The sequence below is a fragment of the Schistocerca americana genome, chromosome 2 (genome assembly GCF_021461395.2).
Source record: "Schistocerca americana isolate TAMUIC-IGC-003095 chromosome 2, iqSchAmer2.1, whole genome shotgun sequence".
In the NCBI taxonomy this organism is placed as follows: Eukaryota; Metazoa; Arthropoda; class Insecta; order Orthoptera; family Acrididae; genus Schistocerca; species Schistocerca americana.
This window is the reverse complement of record NC_060120.1, coordinates 352,075,416-352,092,514: the sequence shown is the minus strand read 5'-3', so window position 1 is coordinate 352,092,514 and position 17,099 is coordinate 352,075,416. Positions and strand designations below refer to the sequence as shown.

Sequence of the window (17,099 nt, the reverse complement as noted above, 5' to 3'; positions counted from 1 at the left end):
GTAGACTGTCGCACAATTAAGCTGAATCTCCACTCACGGTGCACATATCCCGCAAAGACAACCTTGTTTTCCGTTGCATGCAAAATTACCGTCTGCCTTTCTACCGAATTCCACCTACGTACTTTACTGGTGCCGCATTCTTGTTATATCCACGTGCTATAACAGGCGTCTACTCTTCATTGAGGAGCTGCAACCGGGGCTGAGTTCCACCTACGCTTCAGCACGGTCAAAATGGCAGGGCTCGTCCGGGATTTGAACCCGGGACCTCCTGCACCCAAAGCAGGAATCATACCCCTAGACCAACGAGCCACCTGGCTGGAGCAGTCAAGTTAATCCCAAGTAGTGGGCCTCACAGGGAACACAAACTTTCACGCGAATTCGCAAGATAAACGCTTTCTGCAGGCAGCACTCACCACTGTTGAGAAGAATATTAAAGGCAACGAATAAAAAGCGAAATAACTTCATCGAGCACTGCTTATGAACAGCCGGCAGTGCCTCAGTTTCGGTATGTGGTTTCTCAGGGTTAAGAGGAGGCGAATGCACTAAACAAAAGAACATCGGGAAACCAAGCACCAACTCATAACGAAAAGATTGCAAAATATACTGCAAGCAAAATTTCCAGAAGACGGATACTGAAGACGCCGCAGACAAAAGAATTATTCTATGCAGTAACGATTATCTAGGAAGCGTGAATTGCATGTGCTGCTCCACCACACAACTTCTTTTGATACTGTTTTACTTATTCTAAATTTTCATTACCTGATCGTCTCTAAAATACTGTGCGGTTATCACCTGGTTTCCAACAGCGATAGTAGTAAGTAAATCGACTACAAAGTCTTTCAAAGTAGGTCAGACACAAAAAAAAAAAAAAATCGGAGCTGCGTGTAGCTCATGTCATTCTGCTTTCAATCGTGAATCTCCGGCTGGGAGTAGTGGCGTACTTCTGTAATCCAAGCTTCTGGGAGGCCGTTGTGTGGGAGAGATCTGGAAACAACTACAGATTCGACCGTTCCACGAGCTCAGGAACGGCCGCGATGCCTTCATCGAGCTCTGCAGATCGACAGATGATAGTGTGGAAATTTCGGCAAGCGGTGGCTAAGGGTTAAGAGAAGCCAAACACACTAAACACAAGAAAGTCGGGAAACCGAAGCACACAACTCATAACGAAAAGATTGCGGAATGCAGTGCGAAAGCAAAACTTCGAGAAGACCAACTCTGAAGCCATCGGCGAGCTAGGAATTATTCCGCACAAGAAGCGATCATGTACGAGGAGCGAGCCGAGGCTGTCGCTCGACCACACAATAAATTTTTGCTTAATCCCAATTTGCAGTACCGGTTCGACACTAGAATACTGCGCCTTGGTTCTTCCAAAAGCGATAGTAATAAGCACGTCGACTGCAGTGTCATTTGGGGTAGTGAGTCAGACATGGAGAGGATATGGGGCGGGTGGAATATGCAACGACAGGGGCATTGCAGGGCGGCCGCCGGCTCCTTGCGCTGTGGCGCACCGGTGCCGGCGGCGGCCTGGCTGGGCTGCTGGTGCCTCCATGTAAGCTGCCGCGGAGCCCAGGCAAAGTGCCGCTAACGAAGCGATTGCCTTTGGTGACATCTTTTGCAATAACGACTGCGCGAATCGACGGTATCTCGTAAGGAAGGAAAGAGCAGCAGCTGCCGCCGAGCCCAGGCGCCGTGCCGAACACGCAGAAGGTCCCCGGCTCGATTGCGGGCGGAAACCCGTTTTCGTCGCACTCAGCAAGACACTTGCTACGATCTCTACTGTGACCATTTAAATCAACTTCAAACGTTCCATCAGCAGGGTGCACATGGCTCAAATGAAACATGAAACGGTTTCAGAACTGGTTGTCGGATTTTAGCGCTGACTTGGAGGCCTGGAAATGGGCGAAACAGCCACCGCCATGCGATTTGTTACCACACCGTTGTACAAAACGCAAGGGCTCGTCCGGGATTTGAACCCGGGACCTCCTGCGCCCGAAGCAGGAATCATACCCCTAGACCAACGAGCCTATTCGTTCCGAAAACGCACTGCATGTGAATGACGCCACCTTTGATGGTCTCACCATGTAGGGCTGCAGCTCAGCCAGCGTTCTCCCTGTCTGTCGCGGTTGGATTGTTTTCATCGACGTCTTTTACTGCAGGAACTTCACGAATCGGAGGGAGCTCGTAGCCGATGCCCTTGCTAACACAGAAGAAAAACTGTTGCTATTACGAGTCTCCGGGTGGTACATGAAAAGAACCGTCGTTTCCGTGGTGTAGCGGTTATCACGTCTGCTTTACACGCAGAAGGTCCCCGGTTCGATCCCGGGCGGGAACACAACAATTTTAATCTATATTTCGGATTTCATTTCCGAGATGACCTCACGTCCGCGTATGCAGAGACAAGCAATGTTGTATGCTAGACGGATAGGGCGTCATTTTACTGTCAAATACTGTAGCTCTCTTATTGCACCGGTATTTGGTAACTGAGAACGCCCCTAGCTCCATTATGGCTGGCAAAATTTATAATCCGGTTCTTCAGGGCTACTTCAAGTGCGCTTGCTACTGGCTTTCCTGAGCTCACCCTACTCGCCTTGTCACAGCTCTGTTAAAGTGTGATGCTAACTAATAATGAGACTCTTAGCCACGCTCAATCTTACATGCCACCCCTTGGTTGTTGCCGTCGCTAGTAAGATGAGGGTAGACTGTCGCACAATTAAGCTGAATCTCCACTCACGGTGCACATATCCCGCAAAGACAACCTTGTTTTCCGTTGCATGCAAAATTACCGTCTGCCTTTCTACCGAATTCCACCTACGTACTTTACTGGTGCCGCATTCTTGTTATATCCACGTGCTATAACAGGCGTCTACTCTTCATTGAGGAGCTGCAACCGGGGCTGAGTTCCACCTACGCTTCAGCACGGTCAAAATGGCAGGGCTCGTCCGGGATTTGAACCCGGGACCTCCTGCACCCAAAGCAGGAATCATACCCCTAGACCAACGAGCCACCTGGCTGGAGCAGTCAAGTTAATCCCAAGTAGTGGGCCTCACAGGGAACACAAACTTTCACGCGAATTCGCAAGATAAACGCTTTCTGCAGGCAGCACTCACCACTGTTGAGAAGAATATTAAAGGCAACGAATAAAAAGCGAAATAACTTCATCGAGCACTGCTTATGAACAGCCGGCAGTGCCTCAGTTTCGGTATGTGGTTTCTCAGGGTTAAGAGGAGGCGAATGCACTAAACAAAAGAACATCGGGAAACCAAGCACCAACTCATAACGAAAAGATTGCAAAATATACTGCAAGCAAAATTTCCAGAAGACGGATACTGAAGACGCCGCAGACAAAAGAATTATTCTATGCAGTAACGATTATCTAGGAAGCGTGAATTGCATGTGCTGCTCCACCACACAACTTCTTTTGATACTGTTTTACTTATTCTAAATTTTCATTACCTGATCGTCTCTAAAATACTGTGCGGTTATCACCTGGTTTCCAACAGCGATAGTAGTAAGTAAATCGACTACAAAGTCTTTCAAAGTAGGTCAGACACAAAAAAAAAAAAAATCGGAGCTGCGTGTAGCTCATGTCATTCTGCTTTCAATCGTGAATCTCCGGCTGGGAGTAGTGGCGTACTTCTGTAATCCAAGCTTCTGGGAGGCCGTTGTGTGGGAGAGATCTGGAAACAACTACAGATTCGACCGTTCCACGAGCTCAGGAACGGCCGCGATGCCTTCATCGAGCTCTGCAGATCGACAGATGATAGTGTGGAAATTTCGGCAAGCGGTGGCTAAGGGTTAAGAGAAGCCAAACACACTAAACACAAGAAAGTCGGGAAACCGAAGCACACAACTCATAACGAAAAGATTGCGGAATGCAGTGCGAAAGCAAAACTTCGAGAAGACCAACTCTGAAGCCATCGGCGAGCTAGGAATTATTCCGCACAAGAAGCGATCATGTAGGAGGAGCGAGCCGAGGCTGTCGCTCGACCACACAATAAATTTTTGCTTAATCCCAATTTGCAGTACCGGTTCGACACTAGAATACTGCGCCTTGGTTCTTCCAAAAGCGATAGTAATAAGCACGTCGACTGCAGTGTCATTTGGGGTAGTGAGTCAGACATGGAGAGGATATGGGGCGGGTGGAATATGCAACGACAGGGGCATTGCAGGGCGGCCGCCGGCTCGTTGCGCTGTGGCGCACCGGTGCCGGCGGCGGCCTGGCTGGGCTGCTGGTGCCTCCATGTAAGCTGCCGCGGAGCCCAGGCAAAGTGCCGCTAACGAAGCGATTGCCTTTGGTGACATCTTTTGCAATAACGACTGCGCGAATCGACGGTATCTCGTAAGGAAGGAAAGAGCAGCAGCTGCCGCCGAGCCCAGGCGCCGTGCCGAACACGCAGAAGGTCCCCGGCTCGATTGCGGGCGGAAACCCGTTTTCGTCGCACTCAGCAAGACACTTGCTACGATCTCTACTGTGACCATTTAAATCAACTTCAAACGTTCCATCAGCAGGGTGCACATGGCTCAAATGAAACATGAAACGGTTTCAGAACTGGTTGTCGGATTTTAGCGCTGACTTGGAGGCCTGGAAATGCGCGAAACAGCCACCGCCATGCGATTTGTTACCACACCGTTGAACAAAACGCAAGGGCTCGTCCGGGATTTGAACCCGGGACCTCCTGCGCCCGAAGCAGGAATCATACCCCTAGACCAACGAGCCTATTCGTTCCGAAAACGCACTGCATGTGAATGACGCCACCTTTGATGGTCTCACCATGTAGGGCTGCAGCTCAGCCAGCGTTCTCCCTGTCTGTCGCGGTTGGATTGTTTTCATCGACGTCTTTTACTGCAGGAACTTCACGAATCGGAGGGAGCTCGTAGCCGATGCCCTTGCTAACACAGAAGAAAAACTGTTGCTATTACGAGTCTCCGGGTGGTACATGAAAAGAACCGTCGTTTCCGTGGTGTAGCGGTTATCACGTCTGCTTTACACGCAGAAGGTCCCCGGTTCGATCCCGGGCGGGAACACAACAATTTTAATCTATATTTCGGATTTCATTTCCGAGATGACCTCACGTCCGCGTATGCAGAGACAAGCAATGTTGTATGCTAGACGGATAGGGCGTCATTTTACTGTCAAATACTGTAGCTCTCTTATTGCACCGGTATTTGGTAACTGAGAACGCCCCTAGCTCCATTATGGCTGGCAAAATTTATAATCCGGTTCTTCAGGGCTACTTCAAGTGCGCTTGCTACTGGCTTTCCTGAGCTCACCCTACTCGCCTTGTCACAGCTCTGTTAAAGTGTGATGCTAACTAATAATGAGACTCTTAGCCACGCTCAATCTTACATGCCACCCCTTGGTTGTTGCCGTCGCTAGTAAGATGAGGGTAGACTGTCGCACAATTAAGCTGAATCTCCACTCACGGTGCACATATCCCGCAAAGACAACCTTGTTTTCCGTTGCATGCAAAATTACCGTCTACCTTTCTACCGAATTCCACCTACGTACTTTACTGGTGCCGCATTCTTGTTATATCCACGTGCTATAACAGGCGTCTACTCTTCATTGAGGAGCTGCAACCGGGGCTGAGTTCCACCTACGCTTCAGCACGGTCAAAATGGCAGGGCTCGTCCGGGATTTGAACCCGGGACCTCCTGCACCCAAAGCAGGAATCATACCCCTAGACCAACGAGCCACCTGGCTGGAGCAGTCAAGTTAATCCCAAGTAGTGGGCCTCACAGGGAACACAAACTTTCACGCGAATTCGCAAGATAAACGCTTTCTGCAGGCAGCACTCACCACTGTTGAGAAGAATATTAAAGGCAACGAATAAAAAGCGAAATAACTTCATCGAGCACTGCTTATGAACAGCCGGCAGTGCCTCAGTTTCGGTATGTGGTTTCTCAGGGTTAAGAGGAGGCGAATGCACTAAACAAAAGAACATCGGGAAACCAAGCACCAACTCATAACGAAAAGATTGCAAAATATACTGCAAGCAAAATTTCCAGAAGACGGATACTGAAGACGCCGCAGACAAAAGAATTATTCTATGCAGTAACGATTATCTAGGAAGCGTGAATTGCATGTGCTGCTCCACCACACAACTTCTTTTGATACTGTTTTACTTATTCTAAATTTTCATTACCTGATCGTCTCTAAAATACTGTGCGGTTATCACCTGGTTTCCAACAGCGATAGTAGTAAGTAAATCGACTACAAAGTCTTTCAAAGTAGGTCAGACACAAAAAAAAAAAAAAATCGGAGCTGCGTGTAGCTCATGTCATTCTGCTTTCAATCGTGAATCTCCGGCTGGGAGTAGTGGCGTACTTCTGTAATCCAAGCTTCTGGGAGGCCGTTGTGTGGGAGAGATCTGGAAACAACTACAGATTCGACCGTTCCACGAGCTCAGGAACGGCCGCGATGCCTTCATCGAGCTCTGCAGATCGACAGATGATAGTGTGGAAATTTCGGCAAGCGGTGGCTAAGGGTTAAGAGAAGCCAAACACACTAAACACAAGAAAGTCGGGAAACCGAAGCACACAACTCATAACGAAAAGATTGCGGAATGCAGTGCGAAAGCAAAACTTCGAGAAGACCAACTCTGAAGCCATCGGCGAGCTAGGAATTATTCCGCACAAGAAGCGATCATGTAGGAGGAGCGAGCCGAGGCTGTCGCTCGACCACACAATAAATTTTTGCTTAATCCCAATTTGCAGTACCGGTTCGACACTAGAATACTGCGCCTTGGTTCTTCCAAAAGCGATAGTAATAAGCACGTCGACTGCAGTGTCATTTGGGGTAGTGAGTCAGACATGGAGAGGATATGGGGCGGGTGGAATATGCAACGACAGGGGCATTGCAGGGCGGCCGCCGGCTCCTTGCGCTGTGGCGCACCGGTGCCGGCGGCGGCCTGGCTGGGCTGCTGGTGCCTCCATGTAGAGCTGCCGCGGAGCCCAGGCAAAGTGCCGCTAACGAAGCGATTGCCTTTGGTGACATCTTTTGCAATAACGACTGCGCGAATCGACGGTATCTCGTAAGGAAGGAAAGAGCAGCAGCTGCCGCCGAGCCCAGGCGCCGTGCCGAACACGCAGAAGGTCCCCGGCTCGATTGCGGGCGGAAACCCGTTTTCGTCGCACTCAGCAAGACACTTGCTACGATCTCTACTGTGACCATTTAAATCAACTTCAAACGTTCCATCAGCAGGGTGCACATGGCTCAAATGAAACATGAAACGGTTTCAGAACTGGTTGTCGGATTTTAGCGCTGACTTGGAGGCCTGGAAATGCGCGAAACAGCCACCGCCATGCGATTTGTTACCACACCGTTGTACAAAACGCAAGGGCTCGTCCGGGATTTGAACCCGGGACCTCCTGCGCCCGAAGCAGTAATCATACCCCTAGACCAACGAGCCTATTCGTTCCGAAAACGCACTGCATGTGAATGACGCCACCTTTGATGGTCTCACCATGTAGGGCTGCAGCTCAGCCAGCGTTCTCCCTGTCTGTCGCGGTTGGATTGTTTTCATCGACGTCTTTTACTGCAGGAACTTCACGAATCGGAGGGAGCTCGTAGCCGATGCCCTTGCTAACACAGAAGAAAAACTGTTGCTATTACGAGTCTCCGGGTGGTACATGAAATGAACCGTCGTTTCCGTGGTGTAGCGGTTATCACGTCTGCTTTACACGCAGAAGGTCCCCGGTTCGATCCCGGGCGGGAACACAACAATTTTAATCTATATTTCGGATTTCATTTCCGAGATGACCTCACGTCCGCGTATGCAGAGACAAGCAATGTTGTATGCTAGACGGATAGGGCGTCATTTTACTGTCAAATACTGTAGCTCTCTTATTGCACCGGTATTTGGTAACTGAGAACGCCCCTAGCTCCATTATGGCTGGCAAAATTTATAATCCGGTTCTTCAGGGCTACTTCAAGTGCGCTTGCTACTGGCTTTCCTGAGCTCACCCTACTCGCCTTGTCACAGCTCTGTTAAAGTGTGATGCTAACTAATAATGAGAAACTCTTAGCCACGCTCAATCTTACATGCCACCCCTTGGTTGTTGCCGTCGCTAGTAAGATGAGGGTAGACTGTCGCACAATTAAGCTGAATCTCCACTCACGGTGCACATATCCCGCAAAGACAACCTTGTTTTCCGTTGCATGCAAAATTACCGTCTGCCTTTCTACCGAATTCCACCTACGTACTTTACTGGTGCCGCATTCTTGTTATATCCACGTGCTATAACAGGCGTCTACTCTTCATTGAGGAGCTGCAACCGGGGCTGAGTTCCACCTACGCTTCAGCACGGTCAAAATGGCAGGGCTCGTCCGGGATTTGAACCCGGGACCTCCTGCACCCAAAGCAGGAATCATACCCCTAGACCAACGAGCCACCTGGCTGGAGCAGTCAAGTTAATCCCAAGTAGTGGGCCTCACAGGGAACACAAACTTTCACGCGAATTCGCAAGATAAACGCTTTCTGCAGGCAGCACTCACCACTGTTGAGAAGAATATTAAAGGCAACGAATAAAAAGCGAAATAACTTCATCGAGCACTGCTTATGAACAGCCGGCAGTGCCTCAGTTTCGGTATGTGGTTTCTCAGGGTTAAGAGGAGGCGAATGCACTAAACAAAAGAACATCGGGAAACCAAGCACCAACTCATAACGAAAAGATTGCAAAATATACTGCAAGCAAAATTTCCAGAAGACGGATACTGAAGACGCCGCAGACAAAAGAATTATTCTATGCAGTAACGATTATCTAGGAAGCGTGAATTGCATGTGCTGCTCCACCACACAACTTCTTTTGATACTGTTTTACTTATTCTAAATTTTCATTACCTGATCGTCTCTAAAATACTGTGCGGTTATCACCTGGTTTCCAACAGCGATAGTAGTAAGTAAATCGACTACAAAGTCTTTCAAAGTAGGTCAGACACAAAAAAAAAAAAAATCGGAGCTGCGTGTAGCTCATGTCATTCTGCTTTCAATCGTGAATCTCCGGCTGGGAGTAGTGGCGTACTTCTGTAATCCAAGCTTCTGGGAGGCCGTTGTGTGGGAGAGATCTGGAAACAACTACAGATTCGACCGTTCCACGAGCTCAGGAACGGCCGCGATGCCTTCATCGAGCTCTGCAGATCGACAGATGATAGTGTGGAAATTTCGGCAAGCGGTGGCTAAGGGTTAAGAGAAGCCAAACACACTAAACACAAGAAAGTCGGGAAACCGAAGCACACAACTCATAACGAAAAGATTGCGGAATGCAGTGCGAAAGCAAAACTTCGAGAAGACCAACTCTGAAGCCATCGGCGAGCTAGGAATTATTCCGCACAAGAAGCGATCATGTAGGAGGAGCGAGCCGAGGCTGTCGCTCGACCACACAATAAATTTTTGCTTAATCCCAATTTGCAGTACCGGTTCGACACTAGAATACTGCGCCTTGGTTCTTCCAAAAGCGATAGTAATAAGCACGTCGACTGCAGTGTCATTTGGGGTAGTGAGTCAGACATGGAGAGGATATGGGGCGGGTGGAATATGCAACGACAGGGGCATTGCAGGGCGGCCGCCGGCTCCTTGCGCTGTGGCGCACCGGTGCCGGCGGCGGCCTGGCTGGGCTGCTGGTGCCTCCATGTAGAGCTGCCGCGGAGCCCAGGCAAAGTGCCGCTAACGAAGCGATTGCCTTTGGTGACATCTTTTGCAATAACGACTGCGCGAATCGACGGTATCTCGTAAGGAAGGAAAGAGCAGCAGCTGCCGCCGAGCCCAGGCGCCGTGCCGAACACGCAGAAGGTCCCCGGCTCGATTGCGGGCGGAAACCCGTTTTCGTCGCACTCAGCAAGACACTTGCTACGATCTCTACTGTGACCATTTCAATCAACTTCAAACGTTCCATCAGCAGGGTGCACATGGCTCAAATGAAACATGAAACGGTTTCAGAACTGGTTGTCGGATTTTAGCGCTGACTTGGAGGCCTGGAAATGCGCGAAACAGCCACCGCCATGCGATTTGTTACCACACCGTTGTACAAAACGCAAGGGCTCGTCCGGGATTTGAACCCGGGACCTCCCGCGCCCGAAGCAGGAATCATACCCCTAGACCAACGAGCCTATTCGTTCCGAAAACGCACTGCATGTGAATGACGCCACCTTTGATGGTCTCACCATGTAGGGCTGCAGCTCAGCCAGCGTTCTCCCTGTCTGTCGCGGTTGGATTGTTTTCATCGACGTCTTTTACTGCAGGAACTTCACGAATCGGAGGGAGCTCGTAGCCGATGCCCTTGCTAACACAGAAGAAAAACTGTTGCTATTACGAGTCTCCGGGTGGTACATGAAAAGAACCGTCGTTTCCGTGGTGTAGCGGTTATCACGTCTGCTTTACACGCAGAAGGTCCCCGGTTCGATCCCGGGCGGGAACACAACAATTTTAATCTATATTTCGGATTTCATTTCCGAGATGACCTCACGTCCGCGTATGCAGAGACAAGCAATGTTGTATGCTAGACGGATAGGGCGTCATTTTACTGTCAAATACTGTAGCTCTCTTATTGCACCGGTATTTGGTAACTGAGAACGCCCCTAGCTCCATTATGGCTGGCAAAATTTATAATCCGGTTCTTCAGGGCTACTTCAAGTGCGCTTGCTACTGGCTTTCCTGAGCTCACCCTACTCGCCTTGTCACAGCTCTGTTAAAGTGTGATGCTAACTAATAATGAGAAACTCTTAGCCACGCTCAATCTTACATGCCACCCCTTGGTTGTTGCCGTCGCTAGTAAGATGAGGGTAGACTGTCGCACAATTAAGCTGAATCTCCACTCACGGTGCACATATCCCGCAAAGACAACCTTGTTTTCCGTTGCATGCAAAATTACCGTCTGCCTTTCTACCGAATTCCACCTACGTACTTTACTGGTGCCGCATTCTTGTTATATCCACGTGCTATAACAGGCGTCTACTCTTCATTGAGGAGCTGCAACCGGGGCTGAGTTCCACCTACGCTTCAGCACGGTCAAAATGGCAGGGCTCGTCCGGGATTTGAACCCGGGACCTCCTGCACCCAAAGCAGGAATCATACCCCTAGACCAACGAGCCACCTGGCTGGAGCAGTCAAGTTAATCCCAAGTAGTGGGCCTCACAGGGAACACAAACTTTCACGCGAATTCGCAAGATAAACGCTTTCTGCAGGCAGCACTCACCACTGTTGAGAAGAATATTAAAGGCAACGAATAAAAAGCGAAATAACTTCATCGAGCACTGCTTATGAACAGCCGGCAGTGCCTCAGTTTCGGTATGTGGTTTCTCAGGGTTAAGAGGAGGCGAATGCACTAAACAAAAGAACATCGGGAAACCAAGCACCAACTCATAACGAAAAGATTGCAAAATATACTGCAAGCAAAATTTCCAGAAGACGGATACTGAAGACGCCGCAGACAAAAGAATTATTCTATGCAGTAACGATTATCTAGGAAGCGTGAATTGCATGTGCTGCTCCACCACACAACTTCTTTTGATACTGTTTTACTTATTCTAAATTTTCATTACCTGATCGTCTCTAAAATACTGTGCGGTTATCACCTGGTTTCCAACAGCGATAGTAGTAAGTAAATCGACTACAAAGTCTTTCAAAGTAGGTCAGACACAAAAAAAAAAAAAAAAATCGGAGCTGCGTGTAGCTCATGTCATTCTGCTTTCAATCGTGAATCTCCGGCTGGGAGTAGTGGCGTACTTCTGTAATCCAAGCTTCTGGGAGGCCGTTGTGTGGGAGAGATCTGGAAACAACTACAGATTCGACCGTTCCACGAGCTCAGGAACGGCCGCGATGCCTTCATCGAGCTCTGCAGATCGACAGATGATAGTGTGGAAATTTCGGCAAGCGGTGGCTAAGGGTTAAGAGAAGCCAAACACACTAAACACAAGAAAGTCGGGAAACCGAAGCACACAACTCATAACGAAAAGATTGCGGAATGCAGTGCGAAAGCAAAACTTCGAGAAGACCAACTCTGAAGCCATCGGCGAGCTAGGAATTATTCCGCACAAGAAGCGATCATGTAGGAGGAGCGAGCCGAGGCTGTCGCTCGACCACACAATAAATTTTTGCTTAATCCCAATTTGCAGTACCGGTTCGACACTAGAATACTGCGCCTTGGTTCTTCCAAAAGCGATAGTAATAAGCACGTCGACTGCAGTGTCATTTGGGGTAGTGAGTCAGACATGGAGAGGATATGGGGCGGGTGGAATATGCAACGACAGGGGCATTGCAGGGCGGCCGCCGGCTCCTTGCGCTGTGGCGCACCGGTGCCGGCGGCGGCCTGGCTGGGCTGCTGGTGCCTCCATGTAGAGCTGCCGCGGAGCCCAGGCAAAGTGCCGCTAACGAAGCGATTGCCTTTGGTGACATCTTTTGCAATAACGACTGCGCGAATCGACGGTATCTCGTAAGGAAGGAAAGAGCAGCAGCTGCCGCCGAGCCCAGGCGCCGTGCCGAACACGCAGAAGGTCCCCGGCTCGATTGCGGGCGGAAACCCGTTTTCGTCGCACTCAGCAAGACACTTGCTACGATCTCTACTGTGACCATTTAAATCAACTTCAAACGTTCCATCAGCAGGGTGCACATGGCTCAAATGAAACATGAAACGGTTTCAGAACTGGTTGTCGGATTTTAGCGCTGACTTGGAGGCCTGGAAATGCGCGAAACAGCCACCGCCATGCGATTTGTTACCACACCGTTGTACAAAACGCAAGGGCTCGTCCGGGATTTGAACCCGGGACCTCCTGCGCCCGAAGCAGGAATCATACCCCTAGACCAACGAGCCTATTCGTTCCGAAAACGCACTGCATGTGAATGACGCCACCTTTGATGGTCTCACCATGTAGGGCTGCAGCTCAGCCAGCGTTCTCCCTGTCTGTCGCGGTTGGATTGTTTTCATCGACGTCTTTTACTGCAGGAACTTCACGAATCGGAGGGAGCTCGTAGCCGATGCCCTTGCTAACACAGAAGAAAAACTGTTGCTATTACGAGTCTCCGGGTGGTACATGAAAAGAACCGTCGTTTCCGTGGTGTAGCGGTTATCACGTATGCTTTACACGCAGAAGGTCCCCGGTTCGATCCCGGGCGGGAACACAACAATTTTAATCTATATTTCGGATTTCATTTCCGAGATGACCTCACGTCCGCGTATGCAGAGACAAGCAATGTTGTATGCTAGACGGATAGGGCGTCATTTTACTGTCAAATACTGTAGCTCTCTTATTGCACCGGTATTTGGTAACTGAGAACGCCCCTAGCTCCATTATGGCTGGCAAAATTTATAATCCGGTTCTTCAGGGCTACTTCAAGTGCGCTTGCTACTGGCTTTCCTGAGCTCACCCTACTCGCCTTGTCACAGCTCTGTTAAAGTGTGATGCTAACTAATAATGAGAAACTCTTAGCCACGCTCAATCTTACATGCCACCCCTTGGTTGTTGCCGTCGCTAGTAAGATGAGGGTAGACTGTCGCACAATTAAGCTGAATCTCCACTCACGGTGCACATATCCCGCAAAGACAACCTTGTTTTCCGTTGCATGCAAAATTACCGTCTGCCTTTCTACCGAATTCCACCTACGTACTTTACTGGTGCCGCATTCTTGTTATATCCACGTGCTATAACAGGCGTCTACTCTTCATTGAGGAGCTGCAACCGGGGCTGAGTTCCACCTACGCTTCAGCACGGTCAAAATGGCAGGGCTCGTCCGGGATTTGAACCCGGGACCTCCTGCACCCAAAGCAGGAATCATACCCCTAGACCAACGAGCCACCTGGCTGGAGCAGTCAAGTTAATCCCAAGTAGTGGGCCTCACAGGGAACACAAACTTTCACGCGAATTCGCAAGATAAACGCTTTCTGCAGGCAGCACTCACCACTGTTGAGAAGAATATTAAAGGCAACGAATAAAAAGCGAAATAACTTCATCGAGCACTGCTTATGAACAGCCGGCAGTGCCTCAGTTTCGGTATGTGGTTTCTCAGGGTTAAGAGGAGGCGAATGCACTAAACAAAAGAACATCGGGAAACCAAGCACCAACTCATAACGAAAAGATTGCAAAATATACTGCAAGCAAAATTTCCAGAAGACGGATACTGAAGACGCCGCAGACAAAAGAATTATTCTATGCAGTAACGATTATCTAGGAAGCGTGAATTGCATGTGCTGCTCCACCACACAACTTCTTTTGATACTGTTTTACTTATTCTAAATTTTCATTACCTGATCGTCTCTAAAATACTGTGCGGTTATCACCTGGTTTCCAACAGCGATAGTAGTAAGTAAATCGACTACAAAGTCTTTCAAAGTAGGTCAGACACAAAAAAAAAAAAAAATCGGAGCTGCGTGTAGCTCATGTCATTCTGCTTTCAATCGTGAATCTCCGGCTGGGAGTAGTGGCGTACTTCTGTAATCCAAGCTTCTGGGAGGCCGTTGTGTGGGAGAGATCTGGAAACAACTACAGATTCGACCGTTCCACGAGCTCAGGAACGGCCGCGATGCCTTCATCGAGCTCTGCAGATCGACAGATGATAGTGTGGAAATTTCGGCAAGCGGTGGCTAAGGGTTAAGAGAAGCCAAACACACTAAACACAAGAAAGTCGGGAAACCGAAGCACACAACTCATAACGAAAAGATTGCGGAATGCAGTGCGAAAGCAAAACTTCGAGAAGACCAACTCTGAAGCCATCGGCGAGCTAGGAATTATTCCGCACAAGAAGCGATCATGTAGGAGGAGCGAGCCGAGGCTGTCGCTCGACCACACAATAAATTTTTGCTTAATCCCAATTTGCAGTACCGGTTCGACACTAGAATACTGCGCCTTGGTTCTTCCAAAAGCGATAGTAATAAGCACGTCGACTGCAGTGTCATTTGGGGTAGTGAGTCAGACATGGAGAGGATATGGGGCGGGTGGAATATGCAACGACAGGGGCATTGCAGGGCGGCCGCCGGCTCCTTGCGCTGTGGCGCACCGGTGCCGGCGGCGGCCTGGCTGGGCTGCTGGTGCCTCCATGTAGAGCTGCCGCGGAGCCCAGGCAAAGTGCCGCTAACGAAGCGATTGCCTTTGGTGACATCTTTTGCAATAACGACTGCGCGAATCGACGGTATCTCGTAAGGAAGGAAAGAGCAGCAGCTGCCGCCGAGCCCAGGCGCCGTGCCGAACACGCAGAAGGTCCCCGGCTCGATTGCGGGCGGAAACCCGTTTTCGTCGCACTCAGCAAGACACTTGCTACGATCTCTACTGTGACCATTTAAATCAACTTCAAACGTTCCATCAGCAGGGTGCACATGGCTCAAATGAAACATGAAACGGTTTCAGAACTGGTTGTCGGATTTTAGCGCTGACTTGGAGGCCTGGAAATGCGCGAAACAGCCACCGCCATGCGATTTGTTACCACACCGTTGTACAAAACGCAAGGGCTCGTCCGGGATTTGAACCCGGGACCTCCTGCGCCCGAAGCAGGAATCATACCCCTAGACCAACGAGCCTATTCGTTCCGAAAACGCACTGCATGTGAATGACGCCACCTTTGATGGTCTCACCATGTAGGGCTGCAGCTCAGCCAGCGTTCTCCCTGTCTGTCGCGGTTGGATTGTTTTCATCGACGTCTTTTACTGCAGGAACTTCACGAATCGGAGGGAGCTCGTAGCCGATGCCCTTGCTAACACAGAAGAAAAACTGTTGCTATTACGAGTCTCCGGGTGGTACATGAAAAGAACCGTCGTTTCCGTGGTGTAGCGGTTATCACGTCTGCTTTACACGCAGAAGGTCCCCGGTTCGATCCCGGGCGGGAACACAACAATTTTAATCTATATTTCGGATTTCATTTCCGAGATGACCTCACGTCCGCGTATGCAGAGGCAAGCAATGTTGTATGCTAGACGGATAGGGCGTCATTTTACTGTCAAATACTGTAGCTCTCTTATTGCACCGGTATTTGGTAACTGAGAACGCCCCTAGCTCCATTATGGCTGGCAAAATTTATAATCCGGTTCTTCAGGGCTACTTCAAGTGCGCTTGCTACTGGCTTTCCTGAGCTCACCCTACTCGCCTTGTCACAGCTCTGTTAAAGTGTGATGCTAACTAATAATGAGAAACTCTTAGCCACGCTCAATCTTACATGCCACCCCTTGGTTGTTGCCGTCGCTAGTAAGATGAGGGTAGACTGTCGCACAATTAAGCTGAATCTCCACTCACGGTGCACATATCCCGCAAAGACAACCTTGTTTTCCGTTGCATGCAAAATTACCGTCTGCCTTTCTACCGAATTCCACCTACGTACTTTACTGGTGCCGCATTCTTGTTATATCCACGTGCTATAACAGGCGTCTACTCTTCATTGAGGAGCTGCAACCGGGGCTGAGTTCCACCTACGCTTCAGCACGGTCAAAATGGCAGGGCTCGTCCGGGATTTGAACCCGGGACCTCCTGCACCCAAAGCAGGAATCATACCCCTAGACCAACGAGCCACCTGGCTGGAGCAGTCAAGTTAATCCCAAGTAGTGGGCCTCACAGGGAACACAAACTTTCACGCGAATTCGCAAGATAAACGCTTTCTGCAGGCAGCACTCACCACTGTTGAGAAGAATATTAAAGGCAACGAATAAAAAGCGAAATAACTTCATCGAGCACTGCTTATGAACAGCCGGCAGTGCCTCAGTTTCGGTATGTGGTTTCTCAGGGTTAAGAGGAGGCGAATGCACTAAACAAAAGAACATCGGGAAACCAAGCACCAACTCATAACGAAAAGATTGCAAAATATACTGCAAGCAAAATTTCCAGAAGACGGATACTGAAGACGCCGCAGACAAAAGAATTATTCTATGCAGTAACGATTATCTAGGAAGCGTGAATTGCATGTGCTGCTCCACCACACAACTTCTTTTGATACTGTTTTACTTATTCTAAATTTTCATTACCTGATCGTCTCTAAAATACTGTGCGGTTATCACCTGGTTTCCAACAGCGATAGTAGTAAGTAAATCGACTACAAAGTCTTTCAAAGTAGGTCAGACACAAAAAAAAAAAAAAAATCGGAGCTGCGTGTAGCTCATGTCATTCTGCTTTCAATCGTGAATCTCCG

The 17,099-nt window shown here is 49.4% G+C and overlaps 19 non-coding genes across 19 annotated transcripts; 6 read left to right on the top strand and 13 right to left on the bottom strand.

Moving 5' to 3' along the window:
• Window positions 1-237: 237 nt before the first annotated feature.
• Trnap-ugg lies at window positions 238-309 on the bottom strand. Its single transcript has one exon. It is a non-coding gene; the product is annotated as a tRNA-Pro (tRNA).
• Window positions 310-1,952: 1,643 nt separating this feature from the next.
• Trnap-cgg lies at window positions 1,953-2,024 on the bottom strand. The gene has a single exon. It is a non-coding gene; the product is annotated as a tRNA-Pro (tRNA).
• Window positions 2,025-2,259: 235 nt separating this feature from the next.
• Window positions 2,260-2,332, top strand: Trnav-uac. The gene has a single exon. It is a non-coding gene; the product is annotated as a tRNA-Val (tRNA).
• Window positions 2,333-2,931: 599 nt separating this feature from the next.
• Trnap-ugg lies at window positions 2,932-3,003 on the bottom strand. Its single transcript has one exon. It is a non-coding gene; the product is annotated as a tRNA-Pro (tRNA).
• Window positions 3,004-4,645: 1,642 nt separating this feature from the next.
• On the bottom strand, window positions 4,646-4,717 carry Trnap-cgg. The gene has a single exon. It is a non-coding gene; the product is annotated as a tRNA-Pro (tRNA).
• Window positions 4,718-4,952: 235 nt separating this feature from the next.
• Trnav-uac lies at window positions 4,953-5,025 on the top strand. Its single transcript has one exon. It is a non-coding gene; the product is annotated as a tRNA-Val (tRNA).
• Window positions 5,026-5,624: 599 nt separating this feature from the next.
• Window positions 5,625-5,696, bottom strand: Trnap-ugg. The gene has a single exon. It is a non-coding gene; the product is annotated as a tRNA-Pro (tRNA).
• A 1,644-nt stretch (window positions 5,697-7,340) lies between these two features.
• On the bottom strand, window positions 7,341-7,412 carry Trnap-cgg. Its single transcript has one exon. It is a non-coding gene; the product is annotated as a tRNA-Pro (tRNA).
• A 235-nt stretch (window positions 7,413-7,647) lies between these two features.
• On the top strand, window positions 7,648-7,720 carry Trnav-uac. Its single transcript has one exon. It is a non-coding gene; the product is annotated as a tRNA-Val (tRNA).
• Window positions 7,721-8,321: 601 nt separating this feature from the next.
• Window positions 8,322-8,393, bottom strand: Trnap-ugg. Its single transcript has one exon. It is a non-coding gene; the product is annotated as a tRNA-Pro (tRNA).
• A 1,643-nt stretch (window positions 8,394-10,036) lies between these two features.
• Window positions 10,037-10,108, bottom strand: Trnap-cgg. The gene has a single exon. It is a non-coding gene; the product is annotated as a tRNA-Pro (tRNA).
• Window positions 10,109-10,343: 235 nt separating this feature from the next.
• Window positions 10,344-10,416, top strand: Trnav-uac. Its single transcript has one exon. It is a non-coding gene; the product is annotated as a tRNA-Val (tRNA).
• Window positions 10,417-11,017: 601 nt separating this feature from the next.
• Window positions 11,018-11,089, bottom strand: Trnap-ugg. The gene has a single exon. It is a non-coding gene; the product is annotated as a tRNA-Pro (tRNA).
• Window positions 11,090-12,735: 1,646 nt separating this feature from the next.
• Window positions 12,736-12,807, bottom strand: Trnap-cgg. The gene has a single exon. It is a non-coding gene; the product is annotated as a tRNA-Pro (tRNA).
• A 235-nt stretch (window positions 12,808-13,042) lies between these two features.
• On the top strand, window positions 13,043-13,115 carry Trnav-uac. The gene has a single exon. It is a non-coding gene; the product is annotated as a tRNA-Val (tRNA).
• Window positions 13,116-13,716: 601 nt separating this feature from the next.
• Window positions 13,717-13,788, bottom strand: Trnap-ugg. The gene has a single exon. It is a non-coding gene; the product is annotated as a tRNA-Pro (tRNA).
• Window positions 13,789-15,432: 1,644 nt separating this feature from the next.
• Window positions 15,433-15,504, bottom strand: Trnap-cgg. The gene has a single exon. It is a non-coding gene; the product is annotated as a tRNA-Pro (tRNA).
• Window positions 15,505-15,739: 235 nt separating this feature from the next.
• Window positions 15,740-15,812, top strand: Trnav-uac. Its single transcript has one exon. It is a non-coding gene; the product is annotated as a tRNA-Val (tRNA).
• Window positions 15,813-16,413: 601 nt separating this feature from the next.
• Trnap-ugg lies at window positions 16,414-16,485 on the bottom strand. The gene has a single exon. It is a non-coding gene; the product is annotated as a tRNA-Pro (tRNA).
• Between the last annotated feature and the right edge of the window lie 614 nt (window positions 16,486-17,099).